The sequence below is a fragment of the Ursus arctos genome, unplaced genomic scaffold (assembly GCF_023065955.2).
Source record: "Ursus arctos isolate Adak ecotype North America unplaced genomic scaffold, UrsArc2.0 scaffold_6, whole genome shotgun sequence".
Lineage (NCBI taxonomy): Eukaryota > Metazoa > Chordata > Mammalia > Carnivora > Ursidae > Ursus > Ursus arctos.
Window position 1 is genome coordinate 79,391,251 of NW_026623078.1, and position 25,780 is coordinate 79,417,030.

The window sequence follows — 25,780 nt, forward strand, 5'->3', positions numbered from 1 at the left end:
GGTAACCTATCATTTTCCTTTTTTTGTTGTTGTTCAAGTGAATGTCTTTCAAAATAGCTCCCCTCACAATTATTCCCTTATGTACTTGTTTAACTAAATCATTTCCTCCCCAGGATTTCCCTGCAAGCACGTGCATATGCGCAAGTATCCACCCACAGCTGTCCACCATTAGGGAAATCCACCTGGTCAATCTATTTCCAACTCCCTACACCTGGGCAGGACAAGCACTTTCAAGATAAGGATGCAATGGGTTATGCAGCCTTGTTGCCACCTTGCATTGCTTTGGGGGGCTCAGAATGAGTGGTGGGGAGGAAAGGGGTGGCTGTTCGGGCCCGTGGGGAACACAGTGAGATCTGGCCATCAGATGAGTGATGGATGGACACCGGGATCACAATCATGTCCCATGCCCTGACTCCCAGTCAAGACGGTATCGGTAGCCCTCTAAACCACGTGCTCTCCGACCATCCAGCAGAGTGTTACATGAATCCCAGGTGTGCATTCAGGACCGCTGGGGAACACAAGCAGCTTGCTGGCCCTCAGGAATGGGAAAGAAGGAGCAGTCCATGGCGGTCGCAGCTCTCAGAACAGTACAGGGGGTTCGGATAGGACAATGGGACATGCTGGCTTTCTCCAAGGTTCTGTCCTTGGCCCTGTTCGTTCTCCTGCAGTGGTTCCAATGATCATGTTGACAGCTTGATAGATAGCCAGTGGGGATCTCTCCCAAACCACAAACAGGAATTTTCAACCGTCTTCCAGGTATCTCTACAGGGATGCTCTGTAGGCCCTCCAAATAAACATACATAATTTCAGACGCACTCTCTTTCTGCAAAATCGGCTCATCACCTGAAGGCAGAAACCTGAGCATCATTCTAGACTTTTCCTTTTACTACTCAACTAATGACTGAGTCCTGTCCAGGCTTCCTGAGAAACCTGGCCCTCTGTCTGTCACACCAGCACACAAAAAGGTGCCATCCTGGCCTATAAAGGAAATGTTGTCACTCCCAAGAGGGCCGTTCTCAGAGAGGAGGACACAGGAAGTCAATCCCGGGAGAAAGCCTGAAATGTTTCCTGGGGACCCCACTGGTCACGGGCTGCTCTGTGCCACACCGCACATGCCACACTCGGCCTTGTGGCTCAGCCCACGGGACTGAGCAAACAAAAGGACCTGGGACAAAGGCAAAAATTAGCCAGGCTCTCTCATCTATCTACTGAGCAGAGAACAAGACATCTAAAATGCCAGGATGTGATTATTTGCAAAGTTAAAACAGAAGCTAAAACATTTTCAAGTGCTTTCATCTCCTAAATAGGCAAATATTATGAAATTATTTTTGGAACGCTGGCATTTACACAGAAATCAAAAAGAACAATCGAAAATGCTCTAATGCCAGCACGGAGTGGTCAGTGGGCATAAGAGGGAGGAAGGGGCAACCACAGCGAGACCTGGTCCTACAGACCTAACTCCAGGCTCCAGAGACAATTTCAGGCTTCTTGGGGCCACGAAGAGCAACTGCCTTGTGAGGGTTCCAACTCTTGTATTCCCAGGCCTTGCTCCTCGATAGAATGGCTAGTGAGGAGAAAAACTGCCAAAATGTGAGCAGACGGACAAAAAATGTACAGGTGAGCCCAGTTGTGACGGACTGACTACCAATCTGTACCCAAATCTTCAATTCTTAAAGCTGGAAGAGACGCTTTCAAAGACTGACCAATCTTCGCTCCACGAGGACGATGCGTTCTTCCGTAACCTCCGACAGCCCGTGATCATAGCCTTTGGTAGATGCAGGGAGGTCAGCAGCCCCTCAGATGCTCGCCAGCACTGAGGGTCAGAGAGGGGCGCCGCCCTGCCTCTTTCCCTCAGGGCCCTTCCACGGCCTCAGGCCACTGCAACCTCTCAGTGAAATCAATCACCACTAAAACTTCTGCTCGGGGTCTTTTCCCAGCAACTGTGGTCACTGAGCCACAACTGGGCCCTTCACACAAAACAAAGACCTGTGAGGAGGTGCTGCCACGTTTCAGCAGGGAATTCTGCTGGGACTGTCACAGGGCTGGGCACAGAGGCGGAGGAAAGAGCAGATGACCTCTCTACGCCGCTGGCCAGACATACAGTCTGACTGCACAGTTAATACTGCAAGTCTTGAAATGTCATTTGTGAAGCTCGTACTTACCACCCTGCTCCTGTGAGTCGGGAACTGTGCTCTCACCCTGGGCATACAGCGCCGGGAGAGAGGGAGCTGTGATTCTCTGAATTCACACGGGTTTGGGGATGCAGATGTCAACCGCAGAGTGAGATGCTATCTAGGCAAACTAAACCAGAAAACTCGGTTGGTGTCTAAGTCAGGTGCCGGCAGATAGCAAAGGACGCTAGCTCTTCGAAGGGATGTTAGTTATTAAAGCTTTCAGGCCAGAAGCTGCCCAAAAGTTAGGAGAAAATACAAGCAGCTACAACAGCGGAGTTCGTGTGAAACAAAACATCCAAGTTCTTGCTGTGGCCAAAATAAACCGAATCACCCACAAAGTACGCCTACTGTTCAGTGTTACACTGGAGCTATTAAGAAATGCAATCAAACATCATACTTACGACTGTTTTAGCTAACATACACAGAGCGACCACAGACCAGGTCGTTCTCAGTGTTTTGCGTGGAATAATTCCTAGGAGTCTCACAACCACCTACTCCGGTAGGTATGATTATCCTTCCACAGGACAGATCCCCTTCTTACAGAGGAGGAAACTGTGGTGCAGAACGGTTAAGGAAGTCACCAAAAGTATCGCAGTCTCCCAGCCTGACCAGTGGTCATTGGATTTTGGGCCCCAGGCCCAGCCAGCCATAAAGAGGTGATCTGATCTCCCATTTGCCAGTATTTCCTGAACAACTATCTCCTCTGGGAGCTCCATCAGGAGGGGCACGGTGTGGTATTCTTGGATTTCCCAGACCTAAGGCAGCCCAGATCTAACCACCAGTTTCTACACATGAGAGGCGCCACAGTGGGCTGGGAGAAAGGTGGGCAGTTCCTGGGCAGGGACTGCCGGGGGTGGAGAAGACGGAGGCAGACAGCCACCAGATCACAGTGGGACGTGCCAACAAGATGGCTTCAGGACACGTGTCTCCGCCGGGTGTCTTCACACTTAGAATTCCCACTCTGGAAGTTAATGGAGGGTGGATTTGAAAGGAACAGACTGGAGGCAGAAACCAACTATCTAGTTGTTGCAGTGGTGAAGACAAGAGATGCAGATACATCTATGATACAGGCTTAAACAGGATTACAGATTACATATCTTTATATAGACACATACATATATATATCACGGATAAATAATACAGATATTTTTATAGGGCCTTAAATAAGAGTGGAACAAGAAAGTGGAAAGAGAAGAGAGGCTTTAAGAGAAATGGGGGGGGTAAAACCAGCCAGACCCGATGACTGAGGGGCAGTGTGGGCAGATGAAGGTGGGTGCCCTCAGGATGACCCCCAAGTCTCCAGCGAGGACAACACAGGACAAATGCATTGTTCCAGCTGTGGAGGGAGTTCTGTGGATAAGGAGAGAGGGGACGGTGTGAGCACAGAACTCTGGACATCCAGGCAGGTGCTTCCAGAAAGACAACAGAGAATGAAGTCCTAACTCAGAGGAAAGTTCCGAGCCATAAATACAGACCTGAGCACAGGCGACTAGCCGAGGCCCTAAGGTGGAACACACCGTCAGGAGAGGATGTGTAAAGTAGAGAGAGAAGCAGCATGAGAACAGCGCCCTGGAATATGGGGGGACAGGCAAGAGGATGAGCTGGTGAAGAAGGACAAGAAAGAGTGATAGCAGAGGAATCAGGGGTGGGTGGAGTCACAGAATCCAGGGAATAATGTCTTCATGGAGCGAGGGACGGCAGAGTCAAATGCGCTAAGAAATCTGCTAAGGGAAGTCCTAACAAGGGTCTGCGGCACCAGGCTTTTAGGGAGTGGGCACTAGTGGCCATAACAAGAAGAATCCCAGTAACGTGCTAATTAAGCACAAAGGCCAGGTCAAGGAGAGAAGCCAAGGGGCAGAAACTGGGTTTTGGGTCGGTCATGTTTCAAAGACGTTTCGAGAATCTTTCTCTAGAGGTGCACCGAAGATCATCCATCTGAGTTGAAAGAGAAAGTGCAGTTGAATTTGTTGAGGGAGTTCTCCGACTTATGTCACTTTTCACAATGGGAGGATTTACTGTTCTAGTTCTTCAAATAGGAAGACTGCAAATAGGAGATGACAGGCTGTCCTATCTCACTCGTGAAACCGGGCTCTGAGAAATGTGGTTAGAAGGCCTCTAACTGTACGCAAGTGAGCAAGTGAGGCTAACCCAACTTCCCATCAGCATCAAGAGGAAGGTTTTACAACAGACGAGAAGCTGGTGAAGAGGTGATGTCCAAGGCTGTGACACTGGTAACCAACTGCAAAGCACAGGATGCCCTTTTGGAGGCAGGGCAGGGTGCTCTGCTGGCTTCCAACCGCGGCAAGCAGGAAGGCCCTTGCCAGGCAAGATGGCGCTGTGTGTGGTCTGGGGAACCAAGTATGGCATACGGTCGTGCAGCGACACCAAAAGGCTCAGGGATCAAGACGTGAACCTGGCCCTTGTGTTGGGCCCACCACTATCTGGGAAGGACGGAAAAGGGGAATGGCCCGCAAGAAGGTTTCAGATGACTAGCAGGGCACAACCTATGACCACAAGTCATGACTTCTTAACCTTAACTTGTTGATGTAGAGATAGAGACAAAGACAAGATAAGGAAGGAGACAAACCACAAGTCTAACTGGCATCTAAGTGAATTTGGATTCAAAATGCAGGAGAACATTATACAATCGTTACGACCTTTATTAAGTGGGCTGATTGGTACAAGAAGGTTTAGACGATGCTTGATGGAGGCCGGCCTAGCGGAATGCGGACACCTTGGCAGCACAGAGCCTGCCCTAGCAGCTTACATCACGCACAGGCAGAAGCGTGGTGCTGGAAGGCGTGAACGAACCAGGAGCTGGGAGACCGAGGTTCGGGTGTTGGACACACCACTAACCGGCTGGGACACCCCAGCTAAGTCCCCAACACCCCTTGCTTTTGATTCCACATCTGTGAAATGGGAAAACAAACTTTCCCTGCCTACCTGACAGGGTTTCAGTGAAGTGACGAGAGAGACAGAGACACAGAGAGAGAGAGAGACAGAGAGAGAATGAGTCTGCTTTGAGAAATAAGACACATCAGACCTCATGACCGTTGTACTTCATCAGTTTGTACGTTCACATTTGCTACCGTCATCCTCAGAAGCGCCTCCTGCCAGGTGTCACCGTGCTTCCCACCTTCCCTCCTCGAGAAGCCCCCTCTCTGTGCAGCCCAAACCCTCCCAAGGAGGCTGCTCACGGAGGGCTGCATCAGGGTGGGCCTGAGGCTGGAGGCGGGCCCCCCACCACAAGCGCCTTGTAAATGTCGACTCTCATTATCGCTGCGATCGTTTTCAAAATCAAAGGTTACAGCATAAAATGATAGGAAAAAATCAGAAAATTAACCATGAAAAGCAAACACTACCAACAGGAAAAAACCATCTCCCCAGGATTTACAAAGAATAATCAAGTGTTAGTTACACAGGCAAAGAAGAAAAGCTGAAGAGACTGTTACATTTTTGTTTTTTGAGGCCAGGGCGCAGGGGGCAAGGGCACTGAAATCTCACTGCTTCCCTCCCGGGGCCCGCACAACCAGGGACGAAGGGGCAAGACGCAGTTTCAGAAAACCCTCGGAGCACAAGGAGGGTCAGGGGGTAGCAGGGGCTCCTGACACGGGCCCTCAGCTGAAAGTTAAAACCACCACAGTCCCCAAACACCAACCAAGGCTGAGTGAGGCCCAATCACTAACCAAAGCTGCTGCTGGGACAGCTGGGGCCACCTCCTAGCAGCACGAGGGCCACCATCCACTGGTCATGCAGCCTCAGGCACTGACCCGAACTTCTGGCTTCTCAGTTTCCTCCTCGGAAATTGGGGCCAGGAAAACACTGATGGCACGTGATTACTGGCGGGGGGCCACAGAGGTTACACAGATGGTGAGCAAGTGTTCAAAACGTCCGCTCCGTCATCATCACCACCACCATGCGGGGAGGCTACAGTGTCAGAACTCACCACTCTGTGGTCTTTTCCCACCCAATACACTCTCAGAAAAGAGCCCCAGAAAACTAAGCTCACCTGCCTGCATCCCCAGGCTCTCCCAGGTGCACGCTCCCTTGACACTCTACACAACAGGTGGTCAGAGGTCACAGTCCGATGCCACTGTTCCCGTGAGGTCTCCCCTCTCCCTGCCCTGGCGCCCCTGACGGCTTTTGAATGGTTTGCTTTTTATGGCATTTATTACCTTCTAATGTAACAACCAATTTACTTATTCTGCTTATTGTCTACTCCCTCCCTGAGAATATAAATGGCAGGAGGGCACAATTTCTTTTGCTGCTTTTCGGTCTGTTTTGATCACTGTTACTACAGCACCTAGAACAGTGCCTGCAGGGAGGAAGCTCAGGCCTACTTAAATGGAGCTGACCCGTGAACACTCCCTCCAGACCCGTGCTTTATGGTGAAGGCTGCCAGGTCCCGGATTCCTGCAGGCCCGGGAGAATTCGGAAGGAAACACCAAAGAGTGAGCAGAGAGCACGACGAGGGCTATGTATACATCATTCACTTTTCTTCATACAGTTCTATGTTTTCCAGGATTTCTAGAATAGAATGCATGTTTTAAGTAACTAGGAACATGCAAATGTTAAGATTAAAAAACAAAACAAAACAAAACTGGCCCTAGGCCCTGAGCTTGTCTTTTTCCCAAGAGCATCTCATGAGGAAGGCGAGCGCCTGCACAGGGGCTCAGTGTCTATGGCTCAAGGCCTGAGTCTGGAGACCTTGTCTCCTACCAAATCCCACAGCCACCGGGATGGCCAGATGGCCCGCACTAGTCTCCCGGCCTCCTTGCTGACCCTTCTGTAGTCCCTTTCCGAGAAATATCATTTAAAGGTGTACACCAGACGGGCCTTATGTCTCTGCTCAAACTGCCCAATGGCTTTCACCTGCACTTAAAACAGCCCATGCCACCTCCCTGCTGGGGCCTGCGACTTCTCTGACCAGGACCCTGTCCACATGCAGCCTGCATCACAAGGCCCCAACAGCACAGGGTCCCTTCTCCATCTGCCCTCCGGGCAGAACACCCCACTAACAGACCGTCCCAAGGCGGCACAGCTGTGGACCAAACTCAAGTCCCTGATGGGTCTATTACTGGGACAAGTATCTACATCACTCCCCCCGGGGCCTTCCAGGTCTCCTGAGAGCCTGTGGGGGAGGGGAGACGTGCAGAGCCACCAAGGACCTCACCTGCCCCCTCTCTTCAACACAGTCGGCTGCTCCAACCTTTTCATTCCTCCGGTTCCACTCATGCTGTCGGGCTGCTCCTTCTTCCTTAACAACGCTCCCACGCTGCCTTCCTCTACTTGGCTAACCTCCAGGGCAACTATTTTTTTTTTAATAATATTTTTTTATTATATTATGTTAGTCACCATACAGTACATCCCTAGTTTTTGATGTAAAGTTCCATGATTCATTACTTGCGTGTAACACCCAGTTTGGGACCCAGGTGGGTCCCCCTACGGGTGTTTTATGAGGCGTCCATTTCTGTCCTCTGTCATTGTCCTCCTTCTACCTGAGTGTCTTGGGGCAGACTCTGTCTCCTCTCAATAACCTCGAGAAAGAACCCACTGATCCTAATACTGCATGAACCAAAACAAGAGGGGATGTGCTTAGTGTAGCAGGTCATACAACATGTGTGTGCAAACCACACTTTCCTGAACGAGCAGGCCAATCCACTTGTATTCGGCACTGATTCTTTTTTTTTTTTTTTAAGATTTTATTTATTTGTCAGAGAGAGAGCGCACACATGCAGGGGGAGTGGCAGGCAGAGGGAGAAGCAGACTCCGCAGGGAGCCTGATGCAGGGCTGATCCCAGTACCCTATGACCTGAGCCAAAGGCAGCCACTCAACCGACTGAGCCACCCAGGCACCCCTGATCCACTCATTCTAAGCACAGCCTCAAATCCTAGATCCCGAAAGCATGAGTCACGGGATGATAAGAAATACACGTCCCCTCTCCACTTAAAACAAGACCTCCCCTTTGCTCTGAAAGAAGATAATGCTACACTTCACAGATTTCAGCCAAATTTGATGAGTTCAACATTTTCTTTATTCCCAAGTTACCAAAAATGTCTGTGCATTATCTTGTAGGTCATAAGAGGGGAAATGTTCACCAGACAAGTTCCTACTCCTTCTTCAGAAGTCTTAGCTCACAGGCTACTCTCTCCACCTTTACCTCTGAAACCTTCCCCAAGTCCCAGGAAGGCGGGAGGGCTCCCTCTCCTCCGCTGTCCACCCCCCAACCCAGCACCTGCTAAACCCGTGACGCTGATCCCGCTCCAGTGTGACTATTACTGGCCTCTCCTCCCGCCCACGGGCTGCGGCCCTTTAAGAGCAGAACCCACACCGGACACGCTCATCTGCGCCCCCTTGGAGCCAGTGCAGGGCCCGCACAGTGGGCCCCCTACTACACTTGTGTAGCTGAATGAGAAAGAAAAGCACCTTCCTCTTTCTGTTAGTGATTCATGTGAGGTTAGACCAGCAAACCCTCCCAGCAACAGAAACTAAAAATCTGGGTAAGACCTTTTTTCAAATGACGTTAAATTTAAGAACTTGATTATTTTTTTAAAGATCTGTTTGAGAGAGAGAGTGCATGGGGAGAAGGGGCAGAGGGAGGAGAGAGACTCTCAAGTAGACTTGGCTGTACGAGCAGAGCTCAACATGGATCTCAGGCCCTTGAGATCACGACCGTGCGATCACGACCAGAGCCAAAACCAAGAGTCGGATGCTTAACCAACTACGCCAGCCAGGCACTCCTTAAACTTAAGAACCTTAAAAGGCATTACATAGAGGGGTGCCTGGCTGGCTCAATTGGAAGAGGATACAACTCTTGATACTGGGGTTGTGAGTTCAAGCCCCATGTTGGGTGTAGAGAGTACTTAAATAAAAACTTTAAAAATAAATAAATAAAAGATATTATAAAGAGTGGGGAAAACCACAGACCAAGCGATTGTATTCACAACATGTGACCAAAATATAGCCACAGCCAAAATACAGCTGGCCCTTTAACAATGCGTGACCGAGATGCCAACCCCACACAGCTGAAAATCCACATACAACCGCTGACTACCCAAAAGCATACCTACTAACAGCCTATGCTGACCGGAAGGCTTACTGATAACATAAAGCTGAGTAACACACACTGTGTCTAAGTATTATACACTGTATTCTTAGAGTAAAGCTAACTTGAGAAAAGAAACTTAAAATCATAAGGAAAACACATTTGCAATAATGTATTTATTGAAAAAAAATCTGCATGTAAGGGACTATGCACTTCAAATCCATGCTGCTCAAGAGTCAACGTATACAAAGAATTCCTGAAAACAAAGAACAAAACCACCCAACAGGAAAATGGAAAAGTATTTGAACAGTATACCAAAAAAAGAGAGAGAGAGAGAGAGACAGAAAGAGAAAGAAACACAAAGGACCAAAAAATACATGAAAAGGGCCTCCACCTCATTAACGACCATGTAAACGAAGTGAAACCACATGCAGGAGGCAGTGTGTGCCCACGGGGCTGGTGATTCTGAGTGTTTGCACGTGCGGTGTGGATCCCCCCCCCCCCCCGGCTGCTGGTGCTGCCGGATGCAACCATTCTGGAAAGCAGCGGGACATCGCCTGGTGCAGCGGAAGGCCCCATGGCCCCGCGAGTCCTCTCCAGGCAGGGTGACAATGGACAATGTCGAGGACAAAGACACTGGGGCGCACGTGCACACAGCGCAGAGGAGCAGAGCTCGCAGTAGTGGCCCAGAAAGAAGCCAAGCGTCCACCTGCAGTGGAATGGCCGAGAGCGCCAGGCTGAGGCCACACAGCAGGGGACCCATCACATGGTGGAGCGCGACACCGCAGGGCGGGGGAGGGGAGCTACAGCCAAGAACACTGAGCAGTCTCACCACGTAATGTCCAGCAAAGAAGCCAAGTTCAAAACAATCAAACCTGCAGAACAACATAAATTCCACATACAGATCCATACAGAGATACAACATCAAGTTCAAAGGCGTGCCATGCCACGTTACGTTGTTTAGGGACGCGCACGCGGACGGTAAAAGCACAGAGAAAACAGAAAGGTAACTGTCAGAGAAGTCAGGCTAGTGGTCACCTCTGGAAGGGAGAAGGGGTGCGCTCATGTGCGCTCACATCGCAGTCATCCGTCACACCACAGGTTCACACGTGTGTCATGTTCTGGACGGACGTTCCATCTCACAGTAGGAAAAGTAAAAACTGAACGGATGATTAAATGGGTAAATACGCGACATAAAAGACTCTCTTCGCAAGCTTTTCGATGATCACAGATGACGCACGTAACGTGCCTAGAATGACACGCAGCACCCAACCAGCGGGAGCCGTACTTCATATGAATAATCGAAGGACGACGCTCACAGCCTGTCACGGAAGGCGGCTTTCAGGTTTACTGTCTCTCATCTGTGTGAGGACGGTGATGCTGGAACACGGCCAGTGTTGTGACACATCCACCATGACCTAAAACGGCCCGCGAGAAGCCTGTGGTGGAATGTCTCGCTAGAGACCCGATGACGGGCTGGAAGGAAATACTAAGTGTAACTCTGGCACTGCTGGCCTTAAATCAAGTGACACAAGGGGAGAGACAGTCTTGGATTACGCAAGAGCCTCCCCTGGGCTTCGGTGGCAGGACACCTATGAGATTTATGGCAGCACTTGTACGGTGGAGAAAACCGACAGGAAGACGGAGTTTGCTCTCATTAATGACCATGGTGGCCATCGACTCCCCAAAATGCAAGCCAGCACCTCGCCACCCCGAGCAGTATGGGATCCCAGGATCCCAGTTACACCTGGGACGGATGAAGCATTCCATCTAATCCGAGCCTAGACAGCCTCTTCCAACAGAGGCCTTGCCTGGATTTTACTTCTTGAAAGCGACAGTCACAACAGATGCTTCCCCACCATTGGCTGTGGAGAGCTCTGCAGCCCAGGACCTTCCTCATGACCTTTGAGTGGCAGGGCTTTCTGGAGCCAGAGAGACCTGCGCTCGGCCAGGGTTCCACTGCCAAAGCGCTGCACGCCTTGGGCACGGTTCCTCGTTCTATCGCGAGGAGCAGTGGCGACGTAAAAAGGGCAGCAGCGTGGAGATGCTCAAACTCCAGTCACCGTGCTGTTGCTGGTAGTCTGATAATAATAATCGATACTGTTACAGTCTCACGTGCCAGATACCATGATAAGCATTTTAAGTTGTATCTCATTTAATCCTCACAACCTGCAAGGCAAGATTAATAGCTCCGTTTTATAGACAAGGGACTTGAAGTTTAGTAACATGCTGAGACTTGCTGAGACTTTCCACACAGACACTCGGGGCAAACTGCCTCATTCAAAGGACAGGTGAGAGCAGTCTTTTTTGCCTGAACACTTGCATTTGGGGTTTGAGAATGTCCCTGTTTACAATCCGGGGCAAGAGAAGACGTCTGGGGCGAGGAGGGGAGCCCGAATGCACTGGGGATGAGGACTGGGGTCCCTGGGTCTCCAGCACATGCCTCACAAGCACCTTGGGAGGACACATCACTTCTCATCTTCCAGACAGGGAGGCAGAGGCCCTGGGAGGTTAAGTGGTTTGCGGAACGACATACAGTCAGTCACCAGGAAAACCCAGGGGGTGAGCAAAGGTCCGTCTGGCCCCGAAGCGCATACGCCAGCCACTCTTCTGGGCGGCGGGCTCCCTACCCACAGGCCTGCTGCAGACAAGCACCCTTTCAGGGCCATCTGCCTGCTGATGAACTGAACGGACGGTTTCTGCAACTTTTCCTCTTACATTTTCACTTTTGCAAATGGCTTTGTTGCCAATCACAAGATCAACAAAATGGTACTGTTTTCATGGTCGTATTTCCAGCACATACAAGCTCTGGTGGCACAAACCACTCACCTTTCCGTCCCCTGGCCTCCCCAAAATTCCTGCCTCAGGGACCAGGCTCTGCACAGCCTCCCGTGTGGACAGCCCGTGGAAGAGCCTGCCACCTGCTGCTCCCTCCAGAACTCCGCGTTAGACCGAGTCACAACACCGCCTACTGAAGAGCCCTCATGCCTGCATTTCCATAGATTTCCAGAGAACACACCAGAAAAAGATTACCCACACTCCCACCGACAGGAATCTCCACTGAGAGATTTCTTGAACATAATACAATAATGAGGCAAGGCCGTCTGCGCCCGACATTCGAAAACAATACACTTACAGAAATTAAATCTGCTCTTTGCTAAAAGAACAGCTCCTGATGGGCTGACGGAGCCCGCACATCACGCAGGGCCTGACTCCCCGCAGGGTGCCTACAGCATCTTCTGCCCTTGGGACCAAGCTCGGTCTTCCAGGGACTGAGCATCTCCCTTCGAGAGCAATGACGTGTGTTCTGTCTCTCTTTAACCTCACTACTCCTCGCTGCTCTGAGAGAAGGAAAGCACTGTGGGCTCGAGGCCACCCAGTGAACGGAGGACAGAGTGAAGCCAAGCCCCAAGCTGGGCCAGCCCAGTAATGGAAGAGTTGTTGAACCCCGTGTCTTTGTGGCTAAAGGCCTTCGAAGGAGCTCAGAGTCCCACCTTTACCCAGCTCTCTTCCAGGACGCATCTGCTGCACTGAAGTTCTACAGAATTTATTCATTTAGTCATCAGGTCTCTCAACAAATATTTACTAAGTGCTCCCTACATGCTGGGAAGAGAACACAAACTAAAACACAGTGTCTCCCAGAGCTTACATTCTAGCATCCCAGCCGGGTCATACATAGCCCGTCAGATCAAGCACCAGGGAGCAAAGCAAAGCATGTGAAGCTGGCCCGGGAGGAGGTGAGAGACTTGCATGACGTCTGGGAGAAGAGCATCATGGGGAGCAGGTGTGAGGCCAGGCAAGGGCTGGCCTGCAGGGCGTGTGCTCAGCGAGAGCGGTGGGCTGCGTGCGGAGGACGGGGTGGACAGGGGTCCTCGCGCCAGGCGGGGCAGCCACACGGAGCCACCTGAAGGATCTGAGCTGTAACTCTGAGGGTGCTCAGAAGCCACGGGAGGGACGGATATTCACAGGGTTCACTGTACCATTTTTTCTACTTTTGGATTCTCTGATAACCAGTATTTACCAAGTTTTTCACAAAACCTAAGTGCTGGGAGGCACAGTGGGGCAAGAAGAGGACAGGGTTCTGTGGTTGAACACGTGTGAGGATCACTGCATGCCGTATCCCCGCCACACAACACCTACAGCATCCCCAGGAACTCGTGCTCCAAGGAGCACACTCTGGAAAGCTGAGTTATGCCAATCTCCGCCCTCCGCCCTCCTACGGGAGTCGGTGTCACCCCCCAGGCCAACCATGAGCTCCCCAAGCTCAGGGCCCTGGCTTACATCCTTCCATCTCTGTCGGGTTGCCCGCTACAACCCACAGGAGTACTGGGTACTACAGACTCGCAAAACAAAACACAGAAACAAAAACTCTGGCAGGCTGCTCCCTTCAGCCCCCCACTCAGTGGTAAACGTGCCCATGAGAAGCTTTTCTACTCCGAGAAATTTCATCACGTAGAATCTCTGAACTGCCAAGTCCCATTACCCACACAGCGCCATCCAGCAAAGCCAGTGGCCCTTTTGCAACGTTCTGGATGAGGACATGGGCTGGTAGACTGAAGTGTTCCCCACAGCCTGCTCTGAGAGTCCTTTCAGCAGGGCCACGTGCAGGCCCCTCCCCCTGCGGCAAGAGAAACACCGGGTGGGTCCAGCGCCAAAGACTGCACCTGCACCCCGAGGCTGGGAAGGGAGCCACTGAAAAGGAAAAATATGCGTCCTCATAAGAAAAGGGACTGGGACTGTAAAGACTACAAGACACACAGCGAGGCTTATAAGGGAAACTCCCAAAGAGCAGCCGCATCCGGAATATTCCCTCCCTCAGCAGCTCCTCCAGCCCACGCTCAGGAGCGAACACAAACACGTGTGGGGACTGGTAAACTGCCCCCAAATGACACCCACACGAAGAGCCTACTGATGCACTGACAGTCACAGGGGACAGACAAGGGGGAAAAGGAACACTCGGGCAGAAGCAGAGAGACACACGCCAGAAAGGAAAGGGCTGCATCCCGAGGAGCACCAGGGGCAAGCAGGCTTCCACAGATGCACGGTCCTGACGGCAGGCTCTAAAGAGATTTGCAGCAAAGATTTCAAAGCGGTGCTATCGGTGTGAGTGAGAATATCAACACCCACCCCTGTCCCACCGGCGACGCACAAGCCAGCCCACCAGGAACTCCACGCCGCGGTCCGCACTGCGAACCTCAGGCAAGGCCGCCCCCCACCTGTGCAGGAGAGGGGCCTCGGGGTCTGTCTGCGGCCCTGTCTCCTCAGGATTTATGAGCCTGAGCGCACGAGGCTGGGACATCGTTCCAGGCTCGGCCACGACAGGGACAAAACCAAGCCTGGGGTGAAGGAGCCAGAGAGAAGCAAGCCAGGTCTTCACATCAGTGACGAAGCACAAAGCCGTCTCCGTTATAAAATAAGGCCAGAGATAAATTAAACAATTTAAAAAAATAAATGTTTTTAAACCGTGGGGTACCACAAGTTCCAGAACAGCACGCGTGGAGGCAATTACCTCATCACAATAAATAACAGGAAATCAATCCACACTAATTGCTTTTCGTGCCAGAGCTTGAAAGACTCTTCCAAGCGTTCTCCGATTATTGATTTGTTTGTAATCACTTGTGCTGTCAAAAATGCAATATTTCCAAAGAATATACCGCTCACTATTAGACGGGATTTTAATTTAACGTAGGACAATCCAATTTCCATTTTTTTTCCGTAAGTACTTAAAAAATCTAAAATACAAGGAAGCCGAAGACGGCATCACAGGTTTTTAGCAGACACTTCAGCCCCAACAATTTAATGATTGGCTGACCACCTCCCACCCTGCCGTGGCCCATCTTCCTCCTCAAAAAACATGTACACACACACACTTGAAGGAAAACACAAAACCAAAAAAAAAAACAACAAAAAAAAAGTGTAAGCTGAGATTCTTCACTTTCATGCAAAGTAAGAACTAAAAAGCAAAACAAACACCACCCACAGAAACCCTACACTTCACTCCTTACCCTCTCTACCCCGTGGTTCAGTAATTTCCACTGAACTTGGGAAATGTTCCTCCTGCGAAATTCATGCTCAGTCAGCTTAAGGATTTTGCTTGAGTTCTGACGGCTACACATGTTAACCACAGGCTTATATAATCAAAGCAGTGAGGGGGGAAACAGGACAAGGGGGCGAAAATGTCCCTCTGCTTGGGATGACAACGAGAAGGGTTAGAGTCCTGGATGGAGAGCAACTTTGTCTACCAAGAGGCAGGGATCAAAATCCCAGCTCCACCACTTACTGATTACATTACTCTTGAGTGTGTAACTTAGCAGACGCAGGCCTCAGTTTCCACATCTGTGAAATGGGATTATTAATACCTACATTACAGAGGGTTTTGAGGGCAAAATAAGGAAACATACATCAAATATCTGCTGTAATGCCCAGCACATAACGATTATAAAAGGGACCAGTCCACCCACCTTCTCTATTCTGGCACTAGATAAACATTCAGCCTCCTGCTGGAACTGTCTGTTGGGAATATGAAACCATCTCCCAGGTAACGGGAGAAGTTACAGTAGGAATAAAGCCATGAAGCCCCACTCCGTGCCAGATGCCTTGGCTTTCTGAGGGACACTGAGAACTTCAGACTCAGGATGGATCTGGACTGTTTATAAATGTGTGGTTCTAAACATTCTGCCTGTTTGAGATCATTTCCCTACTTGCACTCCCTTGCTCACGAAGTTTCGCCCGGAAACCGGGAGTAAATTCCTTACACAGCCACATCCCGGCTGACCTCATCCGAACACCATCTTTGGCCAAGTTAGCATCTAAGCCCCTTATGGACTCTGTGAGCTCGGCCGCCTGGTATCTTCTGCACACATCATTTGTTTCTGCCTCACGTGGATACACTAGGAATATCTTTGGGACCCATAGCGTTATCGGGAATGTGACGAGGGCAAACACTAACTCCCTCTGATTTGTGGCTACCAGTCACCCAGAGAACTTTCTGGTTCCTACAGGTGTTCAAAGCTCTTAGGTTTTACATGATAGGATAATACTATATTAACCCAAATAAAACATGCTTTTACAAAAGGATGGAATTGGAATAATTAGCTGCTCTTCTGGGTTCTCACAGCACACAACATAGTACACAACCTTCTTATAGCAGTTCATACACTTACTGTGGCTTTTTATGCACGTAGGGCTCTCCCCAGACTCGCGAGCTGGACAGAGGCCTGGCTTCATCCTGACTCCCCTGCCCCTGGCAGAGTACCTGGCACACAGTGGGTGCACAGAAAAGGGGGTTTAAAGGAATAAGTAAACATTTCAGGTTTTGCATCAAAAATTCAGATGCAATTTAGTACTTCTTATACCTACCCTGTCTCTTAAAATTCTGTATGTTAAATTGTGGTATGACACGCTCCAGATGAAATACCTAGGAAAAGCTCATCAATGATAATGAAATCAACTATTGAAATCTTCCTTATTTCTCACTAGGTTTGTGAAAATACTTTCATACAAATTTTAATTTGACAATAGATAAGACGTTCCTCAGGCTTCCTAATACAAATTTTTTAAAGTCAACTGGTTTTAGATACATATCAAATATAAATTAAATTTAATAGTGTCTTTTCAAGATGATGATCTGGCTGGTTCCTTTTTATAAGAACATCCTCGTACACACCTAAACATTTTATGGCCACAAGAGAGAAGGCCAGCCCTCCCCTTTAGAAAGCCAGGGCAGAGGAACGATCATGGCCATTTGTCAAACAACATATGCCTTATTTCAGGAATGAAGAAGTCTAAAGTAAGAAGGAGGGTCAGCAGTAAAGTCACAATGAATAGTTTCCAAAATGCACAGATTTTGAAAACTGCTGATTTCAGACTGATTTTTTTTCTTTTTTCACTTTTTGCAGACTTGGCAAATTCACACACCAAATTTTTGACTTGCTTTAAAGAAGTCAGGAATCTCGTGGTACACCTGGAGCCTCACACAGCAAAGACCCGAAGTGCAAGCTCCCTCCAGCACTGGGGCCGGTGGCGTGTAACATGAAACAGAGAGGGAAGTACTACCGGGGAGAGAAGGACACGGGGAAGCGCGGGCTGGCCCCCTGGTTCAGGGGAGTCAGACTCTGATAGTGTGGATGAGTCCAGCAGTGCTGGGCAGCACTGTTCAGAGGAGACATGCCCTCTGTCAGAAAAAGGCAAATGCATTAGTCACTCTACTCGGAAAATGCACCTGGTAAAAGGTTCTCTATTAAGTGGTGTATTTCTGTGGTCAAGCAGGATGTTAAAGGAATGTATCAGATCAATGGAATTAGGTGACTATGACTCCGTGGGCAAACAGAACAGGTCACAGGCACCAAGAATCTTGAACAAAGGCATGATAGGAGAACACCGTGCAGATACGACAATGCTGACATAAAATGAGAGAGGAAGAAACCGGACGAAGTCTGGGTGGAACGAACATGTGAGAACAGTGTGTCGAGCCCTCCAGTAAGGACTTATTACTCACAACCTGTCAGTGACAAGAGGCACTGCTTGATCACCATGTTACAGAGGTTAGGTGTCTCGCCGAAGGCCACGCTAGCTGTAAGTGGCAAGGCTAGATTCTAAGATAGTCTAACCACAAAGCCATGATGCATAAAGTCAACACAGGAAGAGCTCATGCTACAAGGTAAGGGGCTTACACTGAAGCTGCGTGCTGTTATTTCTCCCACCGACACACTTCCAATGGTCTGTGAAGGCCAAGGTCTTCCCGGCCCTACTCATGAGTAATGCTGCGTGGAGGACACCCTTGCCAGAGAGCTGGCAGAGTTCACAGTGAGTTTGACTCCACTTAGATTACTCATGACAGCAGCTGTCTGCCGCCTCAAGCACCCTCCTTGCTCCGTACTTCCAGCCAAATTTCTGCCTGTTCAGAGTGGCTGGGGGAGGGAGTCAAGAGAACATTTACGGGGCACCCACTTTGTGTAGGCAACTTGTTAGGCACTGTCAGAATCACACGGCGGGGTGTTGCTGCTTCCACTGAGGGTGTAGAAAATCACAAGGGACTGTTGCTCCCACACAAACAACATGACACATCTCTTTTTAAATCCACCAGACTGCTAAGTACACAAAGAAACCGAAGTGAACCAAATTCTAGAAACGAGCAAACACTGCTCAGGAGAAAGGGACCAGTGGCTGCTCTCAACCCTGGCACTGTGAGATGGAGAACTTCATCAAGTACAAGGAAGCAGGGCTGAAGGCTGGGGGCCAGGGCAGGAAAGGAGAGAGAAAATCCACCCCAGCCTTCAGGGCCCTGGGTCTTCACTGCGCACAAGACAGCAAGGACTTCTGGCTCAGAGCAAGCGAGGGAAGAGGAAGTCCTCTGCCACCAAAAAACCTTCACCAAGTACAAAGGCTCTCCCCAGGCTGGGCTGGGCAGAGAGGGGAGAGAGCCTCCCCAAGGAGCGGAAAGCTGGAGAGAAACAGGATCGTGCCAAAAACTCAAAAAGCTGGCAGCCAGCCTGCAAAGCTGATAGAGAGCCCACATGGCTTAGAAAGCCAGCATCTGTGCTGTGAAACACAGTGAATTCTGGAGTCTCACTGCACTCACATGCCCAGCCTTGCTGAAAGGAAAGTCCTGATCCTTTTCTCAAAACATCTGAAGACAGTGAGAACCAACTCTGGAGCTGCAACAGAGCCCAGATCCAGCTGGGTGACAGATTAGATTTATTCATTCCTGTGCTGGGGGAACCCAAGGCTACCCCCAGGTTCAACAATTGGCTGGGAGGACCCATAGGACCCAGGATACAGTCAAACGCACAGCTATAATTCCTCATAGCATAAGAATGCAAAGCAAAATTCACAAAGTGAGAGAGGCATGTGGGATGAAGTCCAGGGGAAACCAGGCATAAGTTTCCAAGAGGCCTCTCTGAATGGAGCCCCGTGGGGCAGCTTAATTCTCCAGCAACAAGCTGTAATAACACATGTGAAATGGTACCAGCCTGGGAAGTTCACTGGAAGCTCAGTGCCAGGGTTTTACTGGAACTAATCACATAGACACTCTCTACCTAGCATATATCAACACTCCAGACTCCCAGAAGGAAGCAGATATTCGGCACACACCACATGTCTGGACACGTAAACTCCTCTTATCAATGAGGGCTGTGGGAAGTCCTCCAATGCCCAAGGTCCCAGATGCCAGCCAAGGGCCAAGCTTGCAAGTACACCTTTGACAGGATGCAGTCAGGCCTCCCTGTTATCTCTGGACGGTCCACCACACTACTGGTCTGATACAGAAAGAGGCACATAGTTTCCCATGGCCAATTATTAGGTAGCTCAGTCTCCACTGTTCTTTTAACCATAATATCTAGCATTCAGTTAGAAATTATGAGACATGCGGGCGCCTGGGTAGCACAGCAGTTAAGCATCTGCCTTCGGCTCAGGGCATGATACCGGCGTTATGAGATCGAGCCCCACATCAGGCTCCTCCACTATGAGCCTGCTTCTTCCTCTCCCACTCTCCCTGCTTGTGTTCCCTCTCTCGCTGGCTGTCTCTATCTCTGTCGAATTAATAAATAAAAAATCTTTAAAAAAAAAAAAAAGAAATTACGAGACATGCGAAGAAACAAGAAAATGCAATCCCAAATCAAGAAAAAGTAAACAGAAACTGATGTACAGATAGCTCAGATATTGAAATTATTAGATATAAACATTTAAATAGTGATGATAAATGTGTTAAAGGCTCTAATGAAAAACGTGTAACCAGATAAATTTTAGCAGAGATATAAAAACTACAGGAACCAAATGAAAATGCTAGAAATTAAAAAAATATATATCAGAAATGAATAATTCACCTGAGTATCTAAATAGCAGATTTGATGTTAGGAGAAGGATAAGTAATCTTGAAAAAAGATTAGTAGAAGTCATATAAACTGAAACAAAGAGAAAGAAGAATTAAAGAGAGAGAGATCATTTTAATGCTGTGAGATACCAAACAGTTTAATATATGACGTAGTATCGTCCTGGAGGACGAGGAGAAAACCTATGGAGAAGAAGTAATACTCAAGAGATAACAACTGAAAAGAGACTGGTCCACACGTGATGAAAGGCATCAATCCACAAGACCCAAAAGCTCAGCAAACGCCAAGCAAGGCAAGTACGAGGGAGCCATACCTAAACTTAATGATGTTAATATGGTGCAAACCAAAGAAAGAGAAAAAGCTGAAAACCAGAGGAAAAAGGACCATTACACAAAGGGAGAAATGATAAGGATTAGAAATAACGAAGGACGAAACATAAGAGAACAACGTTGTTAGAGTGATGTCCCCCTAGAAATCCACATCAAAAGTAAAGTAAATTTACACAAGTAAAGAATTTCCAGACAAAAGCTGAAATAATTTAACCCCAGCAAACCTGCATATAACAAATGCTAGGAGGAAAATTTATCAGATGGAAGCCCAGGCCTGCAAGGAAAAAATAAAGAACACCAGAAAGATCAAATACATAGGCAAATACAAAAGACATTTTAAAAACACATATAAGTAAATATTAAAAATGTCTTTTTTATATATAAAATATATGTGAATATATTTCATAATTAAAAAAATTATATTTTATATTTATTTAAATACTGACTCTATAAAGCAAAAAATAATAAAATTGTGTTGAGTTTATAACAAATGGAAGTTATATATACGACTACAAGAGCACAAAGGGTAGAAGGGAAATAATATGAATGACAGCGTTTCGTGGTTCTTGCATTGTTCACGAAATAGTGTATCTGGAGCTAGCAAGAATGTGTTATAATACAGATGCATAATGTAACATGTACAGCAACACTAAAAAGAAAATGAACCGAAAATAATCAAGATGGTACTTTTCAAATGAGACATATCAAAATTATATTAAATGTAAATGGACTAAGAGCACTCCAATTGAAGGGCAGTAATTGTCAGACTGGCTGTGCGCGCACAAGTGCGCACACACACACACACACACACAAGCACAAACAAGATCCAGCTATATGCTATTTACAGGAACACACTTCAAATATAAAGACTCAGGACGTTTCCTTCAGAGTTCAAAATGCTGGCAGACTATGGTCCATGGACTCCCTGCATCAGAACCACAGGGGAATGTACTGGAGTCAAGGATGCCTCAAGGAAATCATGAAAGCATCTCCTGGGTTTTGGAACCCATTATATGCACATTTATTAAGATCTCAAGGTGACTCTGAAGCTGAGTAAGAACCAATCTGGTGAGAAGAGTGGCCTGAGGCCAGAACTGCTCCCATTAACAAAAGAGCAAGGCTGCGATCCAGCACCTCCCCCTTGGGGTGGTCAGCACAGGGTTGATGGTCCAAGTCTGCCCCAAGGTATGAGGACATATTACATCTGCTCACCTCCCTCGCATCAACCCCTCCTTCTGAAAGTCGCCTTTGAAATAATGACATCATTGTTCCCATTTTCCCAGAGGTCCCCTAGTTAGTAAGTAGTGGCATCAAGATTTTGATCCTTATCTGCCCAACTTGTAAACCATAAATAACAACAATGAAAGCAAAATAACACCAACCTCTAACGAAAACATAGTATCTAGGAAATATTTAGAATGAGTGACTTGCAAACATAAATTTAAGCTCACTAAAAAGAAAATAAACCATGATCAGGCTCTTTTTTTTTTAGAAACTAGAATCATTTTTAAAGATCAGGAAGAGAAAAAGAGCCAACATTTTTTGATCATCTACCATGTACCATACCCACTGCTCATACAAATGGTATCACCTTCAGTATCTCCAACACCAGAGAAAGATATTACAATCAGCATTTTAAAGACAATAAAATTATATAAAGAAGCTAAATTAAACAGACTACAAGTGGCACAGTCAGGATTTGAACCCGAGTCTATCTGGTTCTAAATTCTGTGTTTTTCTGCAAGACCTCATTGCTCTCAGATTTTCAAGTGCAAAACAGAATCCCAATGAACTTCAAAGAGCAATTTGTCACTGCTTTCCTGGGACAACGTCAGAGATGATGAACAAGCTTACATTCTGCTTTGACATTGGGTAGTTTCTAAAATACCATTTTTATTTACAGTTTTGCTTTTTGCTTAAATTTACTGAAGAGGTAAAAACATTCAGTTCACCCATTTCAAAATGAGACACTGAGAAAGGTCTCACTCCAAACCCCGGCCTCCTATCTACTCAGTCCCAGCCCTCACTGCCCAACCATTCCATTTGTTTATTTTGTGTGTATGTTTCAAGAGGCTTTAAAGCAGGCATAAATACATACATATATATCTTTGCCCTTTCTTACCTCAAAGGCAGTATACTTTATTGTTCTAAACCTTGTTTTTTCCACTTCATTATATATATCAAATACCTTTCCAAAAAAGTAAGTAAAAGGCTTCCTTACTCTTTTTTGTAGCTGTACGGCGTACTGGTGTTTGGATGCCCCCTGGTTTATTTAAGCCTTACTCTATCCAAAAACATTTCCATCGTTTCCAACGAATAATGTTGCACAGTCCTCATTTCAGACCTCAGCAAGTGCATCCGTAAGATCACTTCTCGTAAGAGGCACGCTGAGGCAAACAACATGTGCACCTGCAAGTGGGATAGGTTCTCCAACCTGCCCCCCCCCCAGGGCCTGGGACCATTTACACTCCCAATGTTAGGATACAGAACGGCTCTCATGCAGCCTTATCAACGGACTATGCTATCAAACTTGTAAATGTTTACTAACCGATAAGCAAAAACCGGTACCTCAGCGTACTTTCCCGTTATTTTTTTTTTTAATTATCCGTGAGGTGAGGCACCTTATCCCATCCCAAGAGCTATTCTCTTCTCCGTGACCTGTTCTCTTTACCTATTTTTCAATTGGGATACCAGGAGCAGTTTATTTTTAAAATGAGACAGTCATTCATAAAATAAGGCAAATGTTAAAAAACCAGTAGCATAAGAATTCCAGTATCCCTTTAAATGAAAAGATAGAACTTTATTTAAAAATAAAGTTATTCAGGGGCGCCTGGGTGGCACAGCGGTTAGGCGTCTGCCTTCGGCTCAGGGCGTGGTCCCGGCGTTGTGGGATCAAGCCCCACATCGGGCTCCTCTGCTATGAGCCTGCTTCTTCCTCTCCCACTCCCCCTGCTTGTGTTCCCTCTCTTGCTGGCTGTCTCTATCTCTGTCAAATAAATAAAATCTTAAAAATAAATAAATAAATAAAGTTATTCAAGACAATGAAGAGATAAGCTGCAGACTGGGAGAAAATATTTGCAAAGATGTATCTGATAAAGGACCGTTATCCAAAGTACATAAAGAACTCTTAAAACTCAACAAAAAGTTGAGAAAATGAATTAAAAAAAAAAAAGGAAAAAGCGTGAATAGACACATCACTAAAGAAGATACACAGATGATAAGCAGGCAAATGAAAGATGTTCCACAGATTATGTCATCAGGGAAATACAATTCAAGCAAGGATGAGTATCATCTCTCACCTATGAGAATGACCCAAATCCAGAACACTGACAACACCAAATGCTGGTGAGGACATGGAGCAACAGGAACTCTCATGCATTGCCAGTGGGGATGAAGAATGGTACGGCCACTCTGGAAGACAGTGTGGCAGTTTCCTGCAGAGCTAAACAGACCCCTACCATACAATCGGGCAATCACACTCCTTAGTATTCACCTAAAGGAGTTGGGAGCTTAGCTCGAGACAAAAACCTGCACACAGTGTTTAAGCAGCTTTATTCATAATTGCCAAAATTTCAGAAGCAACCAAGATGTCCTCCAGTAGGTGAATGGATACATAAACCGTGGCACATCCAGATAATGGAATATTATTCAGCACTAAAAACCAATGCACTAGCAAGTCATGAAAAGACATGGAGGAACCTTAAATGTGTATCACTAAGTGAGAGAAGCCAATCTGAAAAGGCTACGTGCTGCATGATTCCAACTCCAGGACATTCTGGAAAAGGTGAAGCTATGTAGACAGTAGGAGGATTCGTGGTTGCCAGGGGAGACGGGGGAGGGAGGGATGAAGGGTGAAGCGCAGAGGGCTTTCAAGGCAGTGAGACGGCTCTGCGTGATAACCGTAACGGTGGATACGTGTCGTGATACTCTGTCAAACCCACAGAAGGCAGAACACCAACACGGAGCCCTACTGCAGACTGCGGCCTCAGGTGAGTGTGACGTGCCAGTATAGTCTCGACTGTGACAAATGGGCTGCTCTGGTGGGGATGGTGACAATGGGGGGGGGGGGAGGCACGGCCAGACAATATAGTGGAGGCATCTGTGCTTTCCTCTCAATTTCACCATGAACTGAAAACCGCTTTAAAAATACCTTATTAATTTAAAACAAACCACAAAAAGAGGTAAGACTGGCAAAATCCAACGAAAGCCCATGGTTTAGTTCACTGTAGGGTACCAAAGTCAATTTTCCAGTTATGATAACACACTATGGTTAAAGACGACGCTGTTATTGACGGAAGATGGGGGATAGATACCTGGGAAATCCACTGGAATTTATACGCACTAAGAATGATTTAAAAAAAAAAAATGTTTTCAGTGAAATAAAGCCACCATGTATCAATGTGTAGGGAGACTACCACGGAGACACCCAGCCCCATAATTGAGAACAATCCTATCAACAGAGCTGTGGGGTCAAAGGAGCCCAACAGAGAGAGAGAAAACCGTGTGAGGTGACTCCCGCCTGCGATCACATTGCCTCACTGAGCGGCGTGTGAGCATACTGGTCTGCGAGAAAGCGGAGTTGGGCAGCCAGAGGGAGGGAACAAGCCCATTCGGTTTGGAGGCCCCTGGCCCCACGACAGCTCCTCTGGTGCACGTTCCCTGGCACTTGCTCAAGACTGATCGTGTCGGTTCCACCCGACGAACGCATTTTAATTACAGCTGCAAGAGACGCGTGGAACACCTTCACTGCCTGTGAATTCGCCGTGGTCTGGAGGACTTCACCCCGTGTTTTACAGTCCTTTCGGTATTAGGATTTTGGCATGAAGATGTCCATCGCAGAGTCACCTGTTAATGGCGAAAACTGGGAACCACCAAGCTGTCCGATTATGAGAGGAATGGGTAATTACACACTCATCCTCAAGCAGCCATTAAAAGTAGTTTTACAGTAAGTATATTTTCATGAAATGGAAAAATGCTTGTGGAATGATGATTTAAAAAAAAAAAAAAAGCTATATTTATAATGCTCAAATCAGGCAGGCTCTCCAGCCCTGCCTTTGACTGGGAGGTTATTCTAACTCAAAAGCAAAGTATTCTTGGCAAACCATCTGGCCACTCGTTTAAGCTATGTTCTCGAATCGAGCTTTATCGGTGGTAAAACTGATGTTTGAATCTCCACCCAAAAATGCTCATTTACAGTGTGACCTCAATTAGGTCTAAAAAAATATTGTATCCAAAAATTCTGGAAAGAAAGGAGACAAAAGGCACTTTCCAAATCTTATAGAGTGAACACGTATTAATTTTATTTTTAAAATAAATAAATAAAAACATGTAATTTTAAAAGGCAATAGAAGAGTTTGCCCTTATTACAGTGTTTCCTGACACAAATTATATATTGCAAATTA

At 47.5% G+C, this 25,780-nt stretch overlaps 1 protein-coding gene across 3 annotated transcripts in view; it reads right to left on the reverse strand.

Annotated features, from left to right (window-relative positions):
* Positions 1-25,780, reverse strand: part of ZFAT (zinc finger and AT-hook domain containing) — a 284,368-nt gene that overhangs the window by 52,815 nt on the left and 205,773 nt on the right. The window lies entirely within an intron of this gene.